The 15,334-nt window shown below is 52.9% G+C and overlaps 1 protein-coding gene across 4 annotated transcripts in view; it reads left to right on the top strand.

Moving 5' to 3' along the window:
- The window catches only part of APBA2 (amyloid beta precursor protein binding family A member 2), a 211,836-nt gene that overhangs the window by 33,633 nt on the left and 162,869 nt on the right, over positions 1-15,334 (top strand). For all 4 annotated transcript variants that reach the window (XM_032259930.1, XM_032259928.1, XM_032259931.1 and 1 more), the window contains exon 2: positions 5,015-5,128. The gene's annotated coding sequence lies outside the window, so the exon portion shown is untranslated. The remainder of the gene's footprint in view (positions 1-5,014; positions 5,129-15,334) is intronic.

Raw genomic sequence — 15,334 nt, 5'->3', positions numbered from 1 at the left:
CCATACATACCTCACACCACACACACACCACACACCACATATATATCATACCCACCTCACACATACCACACACTTAACCCATGTATACCACACACATACCACACAGATACCATGCCCACCTCACACACACCACACACATGGCTCCCACACACCACACACACCACACACATGGCTCCCACACACCACACACACCACACACATACCCCATATATACCACTCTTAACAGCACGCAAACTCTGCCATCATTTATTTAACGGTTTTCTTATTTATGGGTACTTAGGTTTCCAGTTTTTTAAAAGATTGCTGCAGTGAAAATCTTCAGACATTTTTTATACATGTGAGTCCTCCTGGAAATGGAGTTTTGGGGCACAAGGATATGCCTATTTAAGTTCTTGATAGAGAATGCTGAATTGCCTTTCTGAAAGGCTTCATTGGGACGCCCTCTAAGGAAATACACTTTTCAAAGAAAGGGAAAGCTAGCAAAAAAGCAATTGGCTGCCAACAGCCGAATAGAGAGAGGGCGACTCTGAGGCCATGAGGAGGAAAATGTGGCAGCCTGGGAGAAGCCAGGGACCCAGGCAAAGGGTGACACGGGTACTAAGGTTTCCTTTGCCGTTCTCATCCTCCCTGCCCTCCCTCCACACCCTCAGGAAAGCAGTACTGGGGAAAGTCAGTAAATAACTAAAATTCCGAGAATTCTCATGAACGCTCCTCGATTTGGAGAGAGAGGGACTGTGATGTGGGGGTTTGGGATGGTGCCGGAGCCTGATGGCCTTCACCAGCGTCAGGAGAAACCCGCTTTCCTCCCAGGCTCCTCCCCAGGATCTGGCTTGCACTGCATTCTGGGAGAATCCCATAGCCCCACCTTCTTTTTACCCGTTGGCTCTTTAATGGTATCCCATTCAAACATTTAGATCTTTGAGTCAATCAAGTACCGTATTAAAAAATTAATAGACTTAATTTTTTCAGCAGTTTTAGGTTTATGGAGAAATTGAGCAGAAAGTTCAGGGAATTATCCTGTACCCTTTCACCCCATTTCCCCCGTTTCCTCCTTATTAACATCTTACATTGGTGTGGTACTTTCGTTACCATTGATGAGCCAGTATTATTATTATTTTTGAGATGGATTCCTGCTCTGTTGCCCAGGCTCGAGTGCAGTGGTGCCATCTTGGCTCACTGCAACCTCCGCCTCCCAGGATCAAGCAAGTCTTCTGCCTCGCTTCCCAAGTAACTGGGACTACAGTCATGTGCCACTACGCCTGACTAGAGACGGGGTTTCATCATGTTAGCCAGGATGCTCTTGATCTCCTGCCCTTGTGATCCACCCGCCTCGGCTTTCCAAAGTGCTGGGATTACGGGTGTGAGCCACCGCACCCAGCACGAGCCAGAATTATTGTTAACTGGAGTCCATAGTTAAAACATGTTAGGGTTCACTCTTCATGTTGTATATTTTATGGGTTTTGACAAAGGCGGAATGACTCGGCTGGCACGTCTTTGTTTTAGTAGCTCGCTAGTTGCTTTTTGTCTTACTAGCTGACTCCTGTTTTGAGAAGGCCCTTTTGTCACATCCTTTTGCATCCTGGCTTCCTGTGGTGTGGGGCAGGGGTGCTGGGGTCTCTGGAGAGTGGCACTCACTGCATCCGGCCCCCCGCTTCTGCCCCTCTCTGGTCTCAGCACCCTCCCTTGCTCCATTCACCTGCCTACCCCAGCACAGCTGCCTGCTATTTAGATGCCACCATGGGGCAAGGAAGCCGCCTCCAATTGGTCACCGGGATTCTGCCCAGATCGGGATTAGAATCACCGTGAGTGTTTGCTGAGTGCTTGGGAGGCACCGGTTCTGCGGGAAGGGTTGCAGGCCCAGGCGGGTTCCTTGGGTTTTGCAGCATTGCTGTGTTGGGCCATGGTCGTCTCCTTTCTGTGGGTGAGAGAAGAGGCACAGGGAGGTGAAGAAGCGTTCCTGGCGCCACAGAGCCAGGCAGTGGCAGAGCCGGGTCCCAACCCAGGCCACTGCCCTTGGTAGCCAAGCCCCTTCTTTATTTTGGAATGGCCACCTGGTCAACTGGCACAGGGGGAGAACTCAGGAAAGGAGGCGTGGCTCACTCCTGAAGGAAGTGAGACACAGGAGCAGCCTTGATGTGCTGCGGCCCTTCCAGGCCCCGAGTCCCTGTCCTCGGGAGGTAGGACTCCCAGGTGTGCGGGGTGAACCGGTTGGCCTCCCCTGACCATCCTCTCCGCCAGCCTTCCCTCCTGTCGCCCCTGGCGCCCGCGTCACTGTAGGAGCACTGTGGCGGGATGCATGTTAAAGGAGTGCCTGATGGGTGTGTGTGTGGGTGTGGTGGGGATGGGAGTGGGTGTGCGGGGGTGCAGCGGGCCTGTGCAGGATCCCAGTTGGAGGGGGCTTGCTTCAGAGGCTGCCGCTGGCCCTGGTGTCGCCGTGGCGGCTGGACAGCAGGTGACTGGTCGCTTGGCATCCTGCGTGGGGTTGTTGCCCAGGTCAGTGAGTGTTTCTGTCCCATCCGCTCACTGCCAGCCTAGGCAGGGCCACTTGCCAGTTCAAGGTGGGGATTATCTGAGAGTTCTGGAGTGTTCTGCACTTCTCCGCAAACCTTTTACCTGGGTGGACCGGGAGAGAGGCTGAGCCAAGAGAGGGAGGCAGGATGCCACATGTGCCCTGCAGGGCACTGTGGCACGCACAGAGCCAGGAGCCCGAGCCCTGCCCGCGGTTGTGGAGTGGAGGGAGAATGAACAACTGCTGACCCCCTTCTTCTCAGGTGGCCGCACCTCTGCTCCTGGTCAAACCGGTTGTGTGCTTAGCCTCAGGAGCAAGCGGCAGGTGGCAGCCTGCAGCCCCGTGGCAGGTCACGGTGGTTTTGCAGTGTGGTGTGGGGCCTGTGCGGCTCTCGGCATAGCGTGGCAGGCCAGGCTTTCTCTGGCTCGGGATGCAGGCCTGGCTCTTCCCAGAGCAGGCAGAGGTCAGGGAGGAGCTCTTTCCCTGTGCATGTCTCCTGAACAGCTTCATCAGCACACCCTGCATCAGGGACCTGGTGAGCGTCCTGCAGCCAGCTTGCTTATCCCAGGAGGGCTGTGCATGTTCGGCCCTCGGGGCAACCTCTGCATTTCCTTTCTGGGGGCTCCCAGATGAGCCCTGCTCCCCCAGATCACCCTGTTCCATATTGATGTGATAACCCCCTCCACAGTCAGAAACGTCTGGTGGCCCTATTTGTCCGTGGGATAAGAACGGGCTTGAGCATGGCTGTCGGTGCTCTGTGTGGCATCAGTGGCATGTTCTGTGGCTGTTTCCTTCCTCTGTAGCCTGGTATCTTTGACCCCCAGCCTGACGCTCCCTCCTCACCCACCAGAGGCCCTTGCCCAGCCTTGGCAGTTGCTTGCATTTATCTTCCTTCTTCAAGGCTGCATTCGAGGGTCTGCTGGCCCACAGCATCCTGTCCAGCCTATAAACTGTGTGCCCTCTCGGGGTCAGGTAGGAGCCTGCGAGGAAGTGGGAGAGGTCGTCATGTATGATGGTGAGGACTAAAAGAAGTCAGGGCTGAGAAAAGTGTGATTACCCCCAGAATTCAGGGATGCCTGCACCAGCTGGGATTTGAAGAATGAATGAGTTTGCTAGGAAGATTCTAGAGGAACAGCAGCAACAAAAAGCTTCCCACATGGGCGCAGAAGAGGTGAGGCACAGAGGACATGGTGTGTGATGGGCCAGGCAGCCATGGGCAGGGTCTAGGCCCAGGATCTCAGGTGCTTTGTGCACCGTGGCTTGGAGGCAGTGGCCTTGTCATGCAGCATTGTGCCCCCATGGGACCCTTTAGAGTCCCCGGCTCTTGGTGTGCCCCTCATGCCTACATCACGGTGAGGGCAGGCAGGTGGGGTTTGGGCTGGGTTTCCCCCACATGGACAGTACTTCCTCTTGTGCTTCAGTATCAGAGTGGCCCCATGGTGTGGGAATAAATGTTGGTGTTTAGGAGACCTCCAGCTGGGTGGCCTGCTCCCGGGCAGGAAACAGATTAGAGGAAGTGGCAAGTCGGAAGGCAGCAGCTACGGATGTTAAAGCCGGAGGAACCTCGTAAGGAATGGATGTCAGCTCCCTCGTTTGACGTGGTAGAAAGATGAAAGTGAGGGGTTGGGAGCAGGTGCTGGAGCTGGGGCCTGAACCCCCATATCAGTGCTCTTCTCATTCTTTGTGGTAAGGAAACTGAGGCACAGGCAGGTTACACAGTCTCAGCATGTCAGTGGCAGAGCTAGGACGTGAACCAAGATGTCTGTCTCTGCAGCTCAGTTCTGGGCGAAGTCCAGGCAGATGGCGCTGATCGGTAAGGGGTGCTGGCTGAGCACTGATGATCGCCTGCATCTCAAGGAGAAACAGTGTCACTTGCTAATCTGATGGCTCCTCTGGGCACCAGCATGTAGGCACCATGACCCTTTCTCTGCAAGGGGTTTGTTTAGTGTGTTTGGTAGGACATCCCCCAGCCTGCTAGGTGTGGCATGCGCTATTTTAAGATAAATAACCCAAATTCCACAAGCTCTGTATCTCATGTAGCATTTTGTAATTTGAAAAAACAAGTCGGGAAGAGAACCTTGATGAATGTGTTTCATTTCCTGTCAGAGCAAATGAAACCTGAAATATTAATGGCACCACATTTCTTTTATCTTCCTACAAAAGGGCTTGAAAATGCATTCCCCACGAGCCTAGCACACAGCCCTGCTGCCCGTGGCCCAAAAGCATTAGCTGTCCGTACTCACCGACCTCTAAGAATAAACATGAGGGTTCACTTGAAGACTTGGGGAGAATCACAGTCAGCCTGTGACTCTTGGTTTTTCACACGTTGGGCCGCTCTGGAGAGCCTTGGAGTTCCAGCTGCTCTAGAGGTTCTGGGGAGGGAGCTGTTCGCCCCCCAGCGTGTGGCCCATCATTGCCACCTGTGACTGCCCCTCTGTGGTGAATCAGCGGTTTCCTTTCTCAGCCGGTTGACACTTCATTCATTTGTGCTCTTTTTCTTTACAGTCCCCTGAATATTTACACATTGCTGAACCTTCTGTGGACAAACCAGCAAGAGGCCAAGACTGTCCCGTGGACGGACGGACGGGGTGAGCCTCTTCTTGTGCCTGGGGATTCCGAGTGAGTAGAGCCCATCACGGTCACCACTGCTCTCGATGTGGCATTTGTGCATGAGTCTGGGCTGATGTGCTAACTGGGGGCCGTAGGAAGAGTTACAGCCACCATGGCCTCACCTCTCTTGCACAGAAGCTTAAACACAGCTACGCTAAATATTCTTGCTCCCTGCTTTTACAAACTTACATTTATTTTGAGGTGAAAGAGGAAAAACATGTATTTGTAGGGGACCACTTGCCAGGAGAAGACTGTGCATTTCCTGTGACCACGTCAGTCTGACTCTGAGATCCGGTCCCTGGGACGCCCCAGGTCTCTTCTCCCAGCTGCACTGAGTGCCTCTGTCCTCCAGTGGAGCTGTGCTGCTTCCTTGGGCAGCCTCCCTTCCCCATGGGGTGCAGATGGGCCCGGGCATCCTGGTGGTCAGTTCTTCCCAGGGCCCAGGAGGAGGGGCCGGCAGGAAGTGGTCAGGCTCTTTCTGCCTGACCTGGCAATAACAATTCCTAAATTCTGTACCCCAGGCTGTTCGCCTTGACCCAGGTGACCAGTCCCAGGTATCGCCACGTGAGCAGGGCCCACCCCAGGGGCAGCAGCCGGGCAGCCAGAGACACTGGCGGTCACCACAGTTAGTCCCCACAAGGCGATTATGCAAGACATTCTGGCTATGTCCTGCACAATTAGGACCTCAGGGCCGTCATCTGCTTGGCACTGATAGAGACCAGGCCTGGGTTAGTTTCCTGGGGAAGTCTTTTTTTTTTTTTTTTTTTTTGGGGCAGAGTCTCTGTGTCTGTCGCCAGGCTGGAGTGCAGTGACATGATCTCACTACAACCTCCACCTCCTGGGATCAAGCAATTCTCCTGCCTCAGCCTCCCAAGTAGCTGGGACTACAGCTACCCGTCACCACACCCAACTAATTTTTGTACTTTTAGTAGAGACTGGGTTTCACCGTGTTGGCCAGGATGGTCTTGAACTCCTGACCTCAGGTGATCCTCCTGCCTCGAACTCCCAAAGTGTTGGGATTACAGACCACCACGCTGACCTGGTAGCACAGTTCTAAGCTTGGCATGACCATCTCCCTGTGTCTCTGTGTATCCAAATTTCCTCTTTTTGGTAAAGACACTAGTCATATTGGATGAAGGCCTACCCTAAGGACCTCATTTTAACTTGATTATCTGCAGAGACCTTATTTCCAAACAAGGTCCCAGACACAGGAGCTGGAGATTGGGGGAGACATAATTCAGCCCCTGACAAGTCTCCTTGCAGGGCAGGGCCCATTCTTGAGCTGCCTTCGGGGTCTGGTCTTGGGAGCAGCTCAATCCCCTCCCGCAGAGATGGGAGCATCTTCCACAGCCAGTGATTGTCCTGCAGGAGCCCTGTGCCCAGTGGAATATCTGGGTGCAGTGCACAGTGGGGCCACAGCCGTGTGACAGCCGTGCTCTGTCATTTAGTGGGCCTGCTGAGCCGCGTTCCAGCTGCCTGTTCCGACATACTGCTCCCCAATGACCCTGCTCCCACTGGCTTCCCCACAGTTTTGATCTGTAACCAGACCCTGTTCCTGGGAGCTGGCTCAGCACCATCCTGCTCCACACCCTGTCTTAGGGGACATCCTGACCTGCCCAGACTGTCCTGCTCTTGCTTCTCAACCCAGAGCACTCCAGCTCCTTCAGGTATTAGGAGATCTCAGAAGCAGGGACAGCAGGATGTATCCCACACACACCATGCATTGTGCTGAGGAAGCCATGGTCACCCTTCTAATGGTTCCTAGGGGTGAGGAAACCGAGGCTGTTGCTCACGTGGTAGAACTGGAATTCAAAACCTCAGCCACACCTCCGTCACCACACCACGCCCTGTGCAGGATGCTGGGGAAACCAGGCAGCTAGGATGGGCTTGTGCCTTGGGATGCTTACCCAGACTACCCACCCTTGCCCCCTTCACACCGCAAAGGCTTGACGTAGTTTTTATGTTGACAGTATGGTACGTATGCATATTTTAAGATGTCAAAGAGTTTTATAAAGTTTATGAAAAAAATAGCAGGCCCCTGGCCTCCCAGACCGTCTCCCCGCAGCCCCTGCCCTGCCCACTCCCATAGGTCACCACTCCAAGATCTTGTCGCTTTGTCCTCTGGATTCATCTCCACATTTGTAAAGAATATGGGCATGCTGCTATTTCTTAGTCCCCTGTGTGGTCAAGGTGGTTTAACGCATAGACTTCCCTCCTGAGAGCTGCTCCATGTAACCCTAACCCTAACTCTAAAGTACAGAGTTATATCATCATTAAGTGAATCCTTACGCAGCGTGGAGGATATCAGTCAGGATAGGCTGCCTCATGAGGCAGGAACAAGCATCCCCAGAGCTGAGAGAGTTCCATTTCTCCAGCCTCCTGCCCTGGGGGTGGGTGCTGAGTCTGCGGTAGGTTTGGGTCGGGGAGGGGCATCTGTGCTCAGCAGGCAGCTGCTCACTGGTGTCACCGTGTTCCCCACCCTCCTCTTATATGGAGCCTGTGGTGTCCTTTCATCAGGATATCCCTGCTCAGGGGTCAGGGTGTCCTCCTCTGAGTGGCTAGGGGTCTGACTGCTCCCGCCCCTTGCTTCCTGCCTCATTCCCTTTCTGTGCTGCTGTCTCAGTGCTTGGGCCTTTCGGTTTTAGAGGGGTTTCATTGTGAGGCTGGACATGAAAAGGCTTCTCTGCCTCCCCCTCTTCCCCAGGACGCCTCATCCCTGTGTGGCCTCAGCACTTGGTCTGGCCAGATTTGCAGGTACCGTTGTCATTTCTCATTCTCTGTATTGGTTTTGAGTGATTTCAGGAGAAGATGCAGAAAGGCTGTGACCCCACCTCTAAAAGCCAGCAGTCAGCCTGGCCACCCTTAAGCCTGCTCTAGTGGGCTTCCTGCCCTGTCACTCCGCTGTGACAGGCCCCACGAGGACAGACCCAATACAGGGCTTCTGCCCTCACCTTTCCGAGTGCCCGGCAGCCCTGGTGCTGTGGCTTTCCCTCTCCCTTCCTTGTGGTCAGCCTCAGGAGGAAAGTGGCCAGTTTCTCAGCATTAGATATGATGTTGTCTGTAGGTGTTTAAAAAAATTTAGGTAAAATTCATATAACATAATATTAGCCATTAACCATTTGAAAGTGTGTCATTCAGTAAAACGTAGTGCATTTGCAGCGTTGGTCACACACCGTCTGTGTCTAGTTTCCACACATTTTCATCATCCCAGAGGGAAATGCTCCGTGAAGCAGTCACTCCCCAGCCCCCAACCCCAGACGCTGGCAACCGCAGTCGGCTTTCTGTCTTCATGGATTTACCTATTCTGGATGTTTCCTATAAATTAGAAATCATATACTTTGTAGCCTTTTCTTTCTGGCTGCTTTGACTTGGCATAAAGTTTACACAGATCATCCACGTTGTGACACGTACCAGAACTTCCGTCCTTTTTAGGGCTGAGCAGTATTCCATTCTGCACATACACCACTTCTGTTTGTGCCCTCAGTTGATGAGTTTGGGTTGTTTCCCCCTTTTGGCTGTCAGGAGTAATGCTGCTGTGAGCATGTGTGGACAGTGTTTGTTTCAGTACCTGTTTTGACTCGTGTGTGTGTGTGTGTGTGTGTGTGTGTGTGTGTGTGTTTAGGAGTGGAATTGTTTCATTATGTGGTAACTCCGAGTTTAACTTTTTGAGGAACTACCAAACTGTTTTCCACTTCAGCTGCACTGTTTTACATTCCCACCAGCAGTAGGTGAGGGTTCTCACTTTTCCCCATCCTGGCCAACACTTGTTAGTTTCTGTGTTTTTGTTTCTTTGTTTCATTATGGCCAGCCTACCAGGTGTGAAGTGGGATCTGACTGTTTATTGGCATTTCCTGAATAGGTTTTTTTTGTAGATGTTCTTTATCAAGCAGAGGATGGGCTCTGCCTAATTTAGTGAGTGTTTTAATCAGAAGTGGGTGTTCGGTGTTTGTCTGATGCTTTTTCTATATCAGTTGATCTGATCATATGATTTTTTTCTCTTTAGTCTGTTGATGTGGTAGATTATATCCATTGATTTTTCTAATGTTGAACCAACCTTGCAACCTTGGAAAAAATACCACTTGGTTATAGTGTATAATTCTTCTTAAACATTATTAGATTTGATTTGCTAATAATTTGTGGTAGATTTTTAAGTTGTTTGCTCCTGAGAGGTAGTGATACTTTGTGTTCTTATAATTCCTTTGGTTTCGATGTTAGGATAATTCTAGCTTCATAAAATTAGTTAGGAAGTGTTGCATTTCCTTCCCATTTCTGGAATAGGTTGTGAAGAATTGGTATAATTTCTCCCTTAAATGTTTGGTAGAATTCACCACTGAAACCCACCTTCCTATTACTGATTTTAATTCCACTGTAGTCTGGGAACATATTTTTATGATTTTCCTGACTCTTACTCCCACCTGGGATCGTGTGTGTTATTTGATGGTTTACTCAGTTGTGATCCGTCTTCCTACCCTAATTAGAGCGTAAGCTCCAGGGAACTGTCGTCAGTGTTCTCTCTCATCCTTGCACCCACAAGATGGCCTGGCACCCTCTGAATGAATACACCAAAAGGGATAAATGAGGAGGCCAAGCCACCTGGCTATGGGTGGCTGCTAATCTGCAGGATTCCTCATGCTTGTGGTTTCAGTGAATTTGAGACACAGGTGAGTGAGGCTGCCAGTGGGTGACTCCCAGATGTCCTCAACAGAGGAGCGACTGCTCAGATACAGGGGTGCAGCCCTTCCCACCTGTCACGGCGAGCTGATGGGCTGTCTTTAGCATGGCACTCTGTGTGGTGTTGGTGCCCAGGCTTCCCTGGAGCAGCAGGTTGGCCCAGTCAACACAGAAGAAGGAGGGGGCTTTTCTGTGGTCACTTCTTCATTGCCAGTTGTTCTGTCCTCTTCCTGTGGCTGAACCTTCTGCCCACACCTGTCCTACATCCCCAGTGCTTGTTTTTTGAGATTGCAGTAGTGGAACTCGTGTGCACATTGCAAAAAGCCAGTTTACCCCCATTCTCCATGTCTTGTTGATGGTCCCACTGCCAGCATCAGTTCTCATGAGCAGATTTCTAAACCATCACCATCTGTTCTGCTCTTAACTGCAAGTGTAAAAAAATATTATTTTCCTAATTCCGTTAAGGGGAGGGAGACTATGTATTCCTAAAGACCACAGTGCTCGTATGAGGAAGCGCAGCTCTGCCATCCACCTACTAAGGGAAATGTTGCTTCTGCCCGTCATCAAAGCTCTTGAGCAGTTACCTACCTAGAGGGTAAAACTGACCCGCTCACATCTCTATAAAAACAAGGTAGAAAAGGTGGAAGCAGCTGAGTTGGTGACATGGAAGGGGACAAAGGCCATGTCTCCCATCCCTCGCTGACACTGCAGCCCCCCAGCCCTCCAGCCTCCACCAGTATAGGTGGGAATGGTTGGGTAGGGGTGCTTCATGGTAGTCCCTGCCGCTGCTGCTGGGGCTGTTTCCAGAAGAAGGCCCAGTTTCGGGCTTGACTTCCCCCTCAGAAGCCCGTAAGGTCCATCTGGGTGGGTGCTGAGTTCTCTACGATGGGACTAGGCTAGAAATGAGTACCTTGACCTTCACTGTCCCTCTGAGTCGGCCCTGGGGGTGAGCTTTTTTTCTGCTCAAATTCACATTCCAGACAGGCCCTGCAACTTTTTGTCATTCTAAGGCAATAAAAGGTTCTTTGGTTACTTTCAGTCCCAGCAGCTATGAAAAGGAGTAATTATAGACTCTTTGGAGCTTCTCCCAGCCGGCTGGAGTCTGACCTGTCTTGGAGCTGACCGGGGAGGGAGGGCCATGTGTCCCCCTCTCTCTTCCTTTGCCTCTGTTTTTGCTGGCCAGGGAGCACCCCAAGGGATGGAGTGTCTGGGGAGAGGGCAGTCTCTCCACAAATGGGCTGGGTGGCACTTTGGGGGTCCAGCAGATGTTTCGCTTGGACCTCCTCTCTGAGGACCCTCTGGTGGGTTTCTCAGAGATGCCCTTGCTGGCAACTTGCAGCTCATCCCTGCAGCCTGGGGGAGGCCTCCCTGGGCTGTTGCTCTCAAGTGCTCCCCGACCTTGCCTGTGTCCCGAGGGAGTGCTCCTGGGCTGTTTTCAAGGCAGCCCTGGACTGGCCCCACACTGGTGTTCCTTCAAGGTGGCCCCCCGGGTGGTCCCACACTGTGAGCAGCAGGCAGCTCCTCCTTGGGTAGCTCCTCCTCTTCCCCTGTAAGGCGGGGCTGGTCATGGCCTCTTGCCTCTGGAATTCTCAGGAGACCCAGGTGTTGGCCCGCCTCCCCCAGACATTGGGGACTCGGTGCAGCCCTCCTGTGGGTCAGCTAGAAGCCCTGTTTGGGAGTCAAGGTGAAGCCACTTCCTCAGCCCCCTCCATGGGGCACAGTCCTCCACAGAAAGTTGCTGCTCCTGTCCTGGTCCCCTGTAAGGCAGAAACTGTGCTGGGGTGGGGAGCTGGGAGCATTTGTTGATGTGGGATGTAGGCGTGCTTGTCACCTCTCCTGGCCCTCAGGGCAGCAGGACAGCCTCCATGAACATCTCCCCCCGCTGCCAGTGGCCTCTGGCGAGAGACTACTCAAATTGGTCCCCTGGAGCTCCCGCGCCTTAGTGGGGGCCTGGGGACGGGAGGCTATGAGGAGGTTCCAGAGCCAGCTAAAGCCGCTGAGACTCAGAGGGAAGCTCGTGCCACTGCCTCCTGTGCCCCATCCCCTGGCAAAGTGGGGCTGACAGGGGATGACCTTGCATCCTTGTCCTTTGTTTACTGGGACCTGGTGCTGGTCCCAGCACGGGCCCAAGTCATCCACCACCCTTTCAGCAGTGCAGCGCTGCTCCGCAGGGCCCCACCGGGGAGGCAGCTGGCTTTGCACGGGTGGAAGATCATGGCCGTTTCCAGAGTCTGTTGCCAGGCTCCACATAGTTCAGGAGCTGTTTCATCCTCTCAGGTTCCAAAGTGGTCGTTTGCAGGAGTTTGGCAGTACCTAAGGGTTAATTGGGATGTTATTGCCTGTGTTTGGCTTAGAGAGAGGAACGTTTTATGTTTATTTAAATTAACAGTAATTTTAAATGACAATTTTAGTCTTAATTGTATGTATTTGGAGATCCCATTTAAGTCTTTGGAAATAATTGCAGAGTAATATTTTGGGAAGTCGTATTACAATGCACAGATGTTCAGGTGGAGAAAGGTCCCTGTGGGTGAGCCCCGGCCTGGCAGAGGGGCATCCAGCACAGCTTCCACAGCACGTGGCCTTCCCAGCTGGGTCTGGGCATGGCTGCAGCTGAGACCAGCCCTCCTTTCTGTGCTGTCCACCCCAGGGAATATGGCCACAGGGGCCACAGTTGCCCAAACTGACCTGGCATCAGAATCACTGTCTGTGCTTCTGTTAAGATGTCCTTGGGAGGGGAAGGGAACCAGCCAATGAGATCGGGGGTAGGAGGAGTGACAGGGTAGAGCAGACACTGATGTTGGCAGAAGAGAGGTTCACATTCACCAAGGGGGGGTTTTTCCGAACCCTGGAGAGCTGCAGGGGACGCCCGAGGCGCCTCGGTGTGCAGCCCACAGCGGGAGGCGCGCAGCCCACAGCAGGAGGTGCTGGCTTCCGTACCCTAGTGCAGGCGCAGACTCCACACCTAGGAATCCTGGGTGGAGGTGCCCTGAGGTGCCCATCCCTTGAAGTGGGTAGGGTTTAATATCCAGGCAGCCCTCCCTGGAGCACAGCCCCAGGTGCTTAGAGACCCTCTCCTCTGAGCACGTGCAGGATGCGACATGCAGGCAGGCCTGGTGCTGCAGGCTCAGAGATACCCGTGGGCTTATGCCACGCTCTTTATCCACCAGGGCAGTAAAAGCAACGTCCAGGGTGGCTTAGCCTCCTGCAGGGCCTGTGGCAGGACAGCCAGGGTTCCCTGATGGTGAAGATGGTGGACGGCCTCACACAGGGTTGGTCCCATCTCGCCAGCGAAGTGACCTGTGTGGCCTTAGTGCCACCTGTTGTGGTAGTAGATTGCTTAAAGTCAGATCCCACTGTGGCCGCAGAGGGAATGAAAATGAGGGGTTCTTTGCTGTGATCTGATGCTTGTGTTCTGCCAAATCCATATGTTGGAATTCTCATCCCCAAGTTGATGGGGCCATTGGGAGGGGGCCTTTGGAATTCTTATCCCCGAGGAGGTGGGGCCTTAGGGAGGTGTCTTAATCTATATTCTACTGCTGTAACAAAATACCACAGATTGGGTAATTGTTTTTTGTTTGTTTGTTTGTTTTTTGAGACGGAGTCTCGCTCTGATACCAGTCTGGAGTGCAGTGGTACAATCTTGGCTCACTGCAACCTCTGCCTCCTGGTTCAAGTGATTCTTCCGCCTCAACCTCCTGAGTAGCTGGGACTGCAAGTGCTCACCACCACGCCTGGCTAATTTTTGTATTTTTTGTGTTTTATTAGAGACAGGGTTTCACCATGTTGGTTTTTAGTAGAGACAGGGTTTCACCATGTTGGCCAGGATGGTCTTAATCTCTTGACCTCATGATCTGCCCGCCACGGTCTCCCAAAGTGCTGGGATTACAGGCGTGAGCCACCGCGCCCAGCCTAGATTGGGTAATTTATAATGAACAGAACGTTATTTGGCTCATGGTTCTAGGGGCTGGGAAGGCCAAGATTGAGGGTTGTGTCTGCTGAGGGCCTTCTTGCTGCGTCCTGACATGGCGGAAGGCACCATATAGCGAGCAAGAGAAGGAAGGAGGCCAAACTCATTGTTTTATTAGGCACCTGCTCCTCAATGACTAACTCACTCTCGAGATAATGGCATTAATACATTCATGAGGGTGGAGCTTGCAGGACCTAATCACCTGTGAAGGTTCTCACTTCTCCACATTGTTGCATTGGGGATTAAGTTGCCAACACGCGAACTTTGGGGGGGCACATTCCAACTATAGCAGTGGGTGATCAGTTCCTGATGGTGGAGCCCTCATGATGGGATCAATACCCTTTTAAAAGAGGCTACAGAGAGATCCTCCCGCCTTCCGCCATGTGAGGACAGAGTGAGATGGTGCCATCTCTGAGCCATCACGTGGGTACTCACCAGGCATGGAATCTGCTGGCTCTCTGGTCTTGGACTTTCCAGCCTCCTGAACTGAGACAAGTCAATTTCTGTCGTTTATAAGCTACCCAGTTTATGGTACTTTGTGGGAGTACCCTGAGTGAACTAAGACTCCCTTCAAACAAATGTTCTGCTTTTTGAAAGAGTGTGGGGCTCACAGTCTGCTAGTAAAGACAGTTGTGGGAGCAACGGCAAGCCCATGCTGGCTCAGATTTTCAGACCTTATCATCGAGTTAGGAGCGAAGTCCTCAACCTGAGGCTTTATTGGTCTGAAGTGAGGGTCTTCTGGAGCCCCACAGGTTGTGCGCTTGGCCTGTGGAGCAGTTTTCTCCAGAGCACCCGTCTCTCCTCTGCCATGTGCCAGGCTCAGCAGGGACTGAGGATAGAATAATGACAGGCACAACTCCTGCCCTGGAGGAGTCCACGATCTGGGGTTTGATGCTGGAGCCCAAAGAGGACGGCCCACGAAGACAGAGCAGAGAGCCTGGGAAAGTCCCAGGAAGAAGTGATTGTGTGCGTAGGCTGCAGGAGTAGAGGCAGCCCAGGAGAAAGGAGGCCATGGGCTGGGGGTGGGGGTGGTTCCAGGCAGAGAGAGCAGCTTGCACAGGGGAAAATGAGGCACGGAGTGGGTGGCCCCTTCCCCTGGTCTCTAAACCTGCAAAGAGAGAGCTGGGGAGAAGAGACAGGGTAGAGGAGAGCAGGACTCGCAGGCTGGCCCTCCATGGCCTTGCGAACAGAGTGAAGAGCTTGGACTGTGTCCTGTGTCCTGGGGCTGGGGCCACTGCAGGGTTTGGAGCCGGGAGGGACTCTGGAGCTTGCTGTGTGTGATGGTGAGTGTGAGGTGGGAGGCAGGACAAGCAGCTGTGGACTCCTGTCTGCAGGCGAGTGCCAGGGCTCAGTGTAGGTTCTGATTGGGCAAAGTAGGTGCCCACCTGCCTGGAGTCCAGCTGTCCTTGTCTGGTCTGTAGACCCTGTTGTCCAGCCAAATGCTAGTCTTTCTGAGATAATGAAAAGGGAAAACTTTAGAGGCAGAACAAAGACCTTGCAGTGACCAGTGACATCCCCATGGGGTCTAGGTGGGTGAGGTCTGTTGGCACCTGTGTGGGAAGGCAGGAAACCAGGGC

The sequence above is a fragment of the Sapajus apella genome, unplaced genomic scaffold (genome assembly GCF_009761245.1).
Source record: "Sapajus apella isolate SASKATOON/1434 unplaced genomic scaffold, GSC_monkey_1.0 scaffold113, whole genome shotgun sequence".
Taxonomy (NCBI): domain Eukaryota; kingdom Metazoa; phylum Chordata; class Mammalia; order Primates; family Cebidae; genus Sapajus; species Sapajus apella.
Note: the sequence above shows the minus strand (reverse complement) of the source record. Positions and strands in the feature narration are given on the sequence as shown.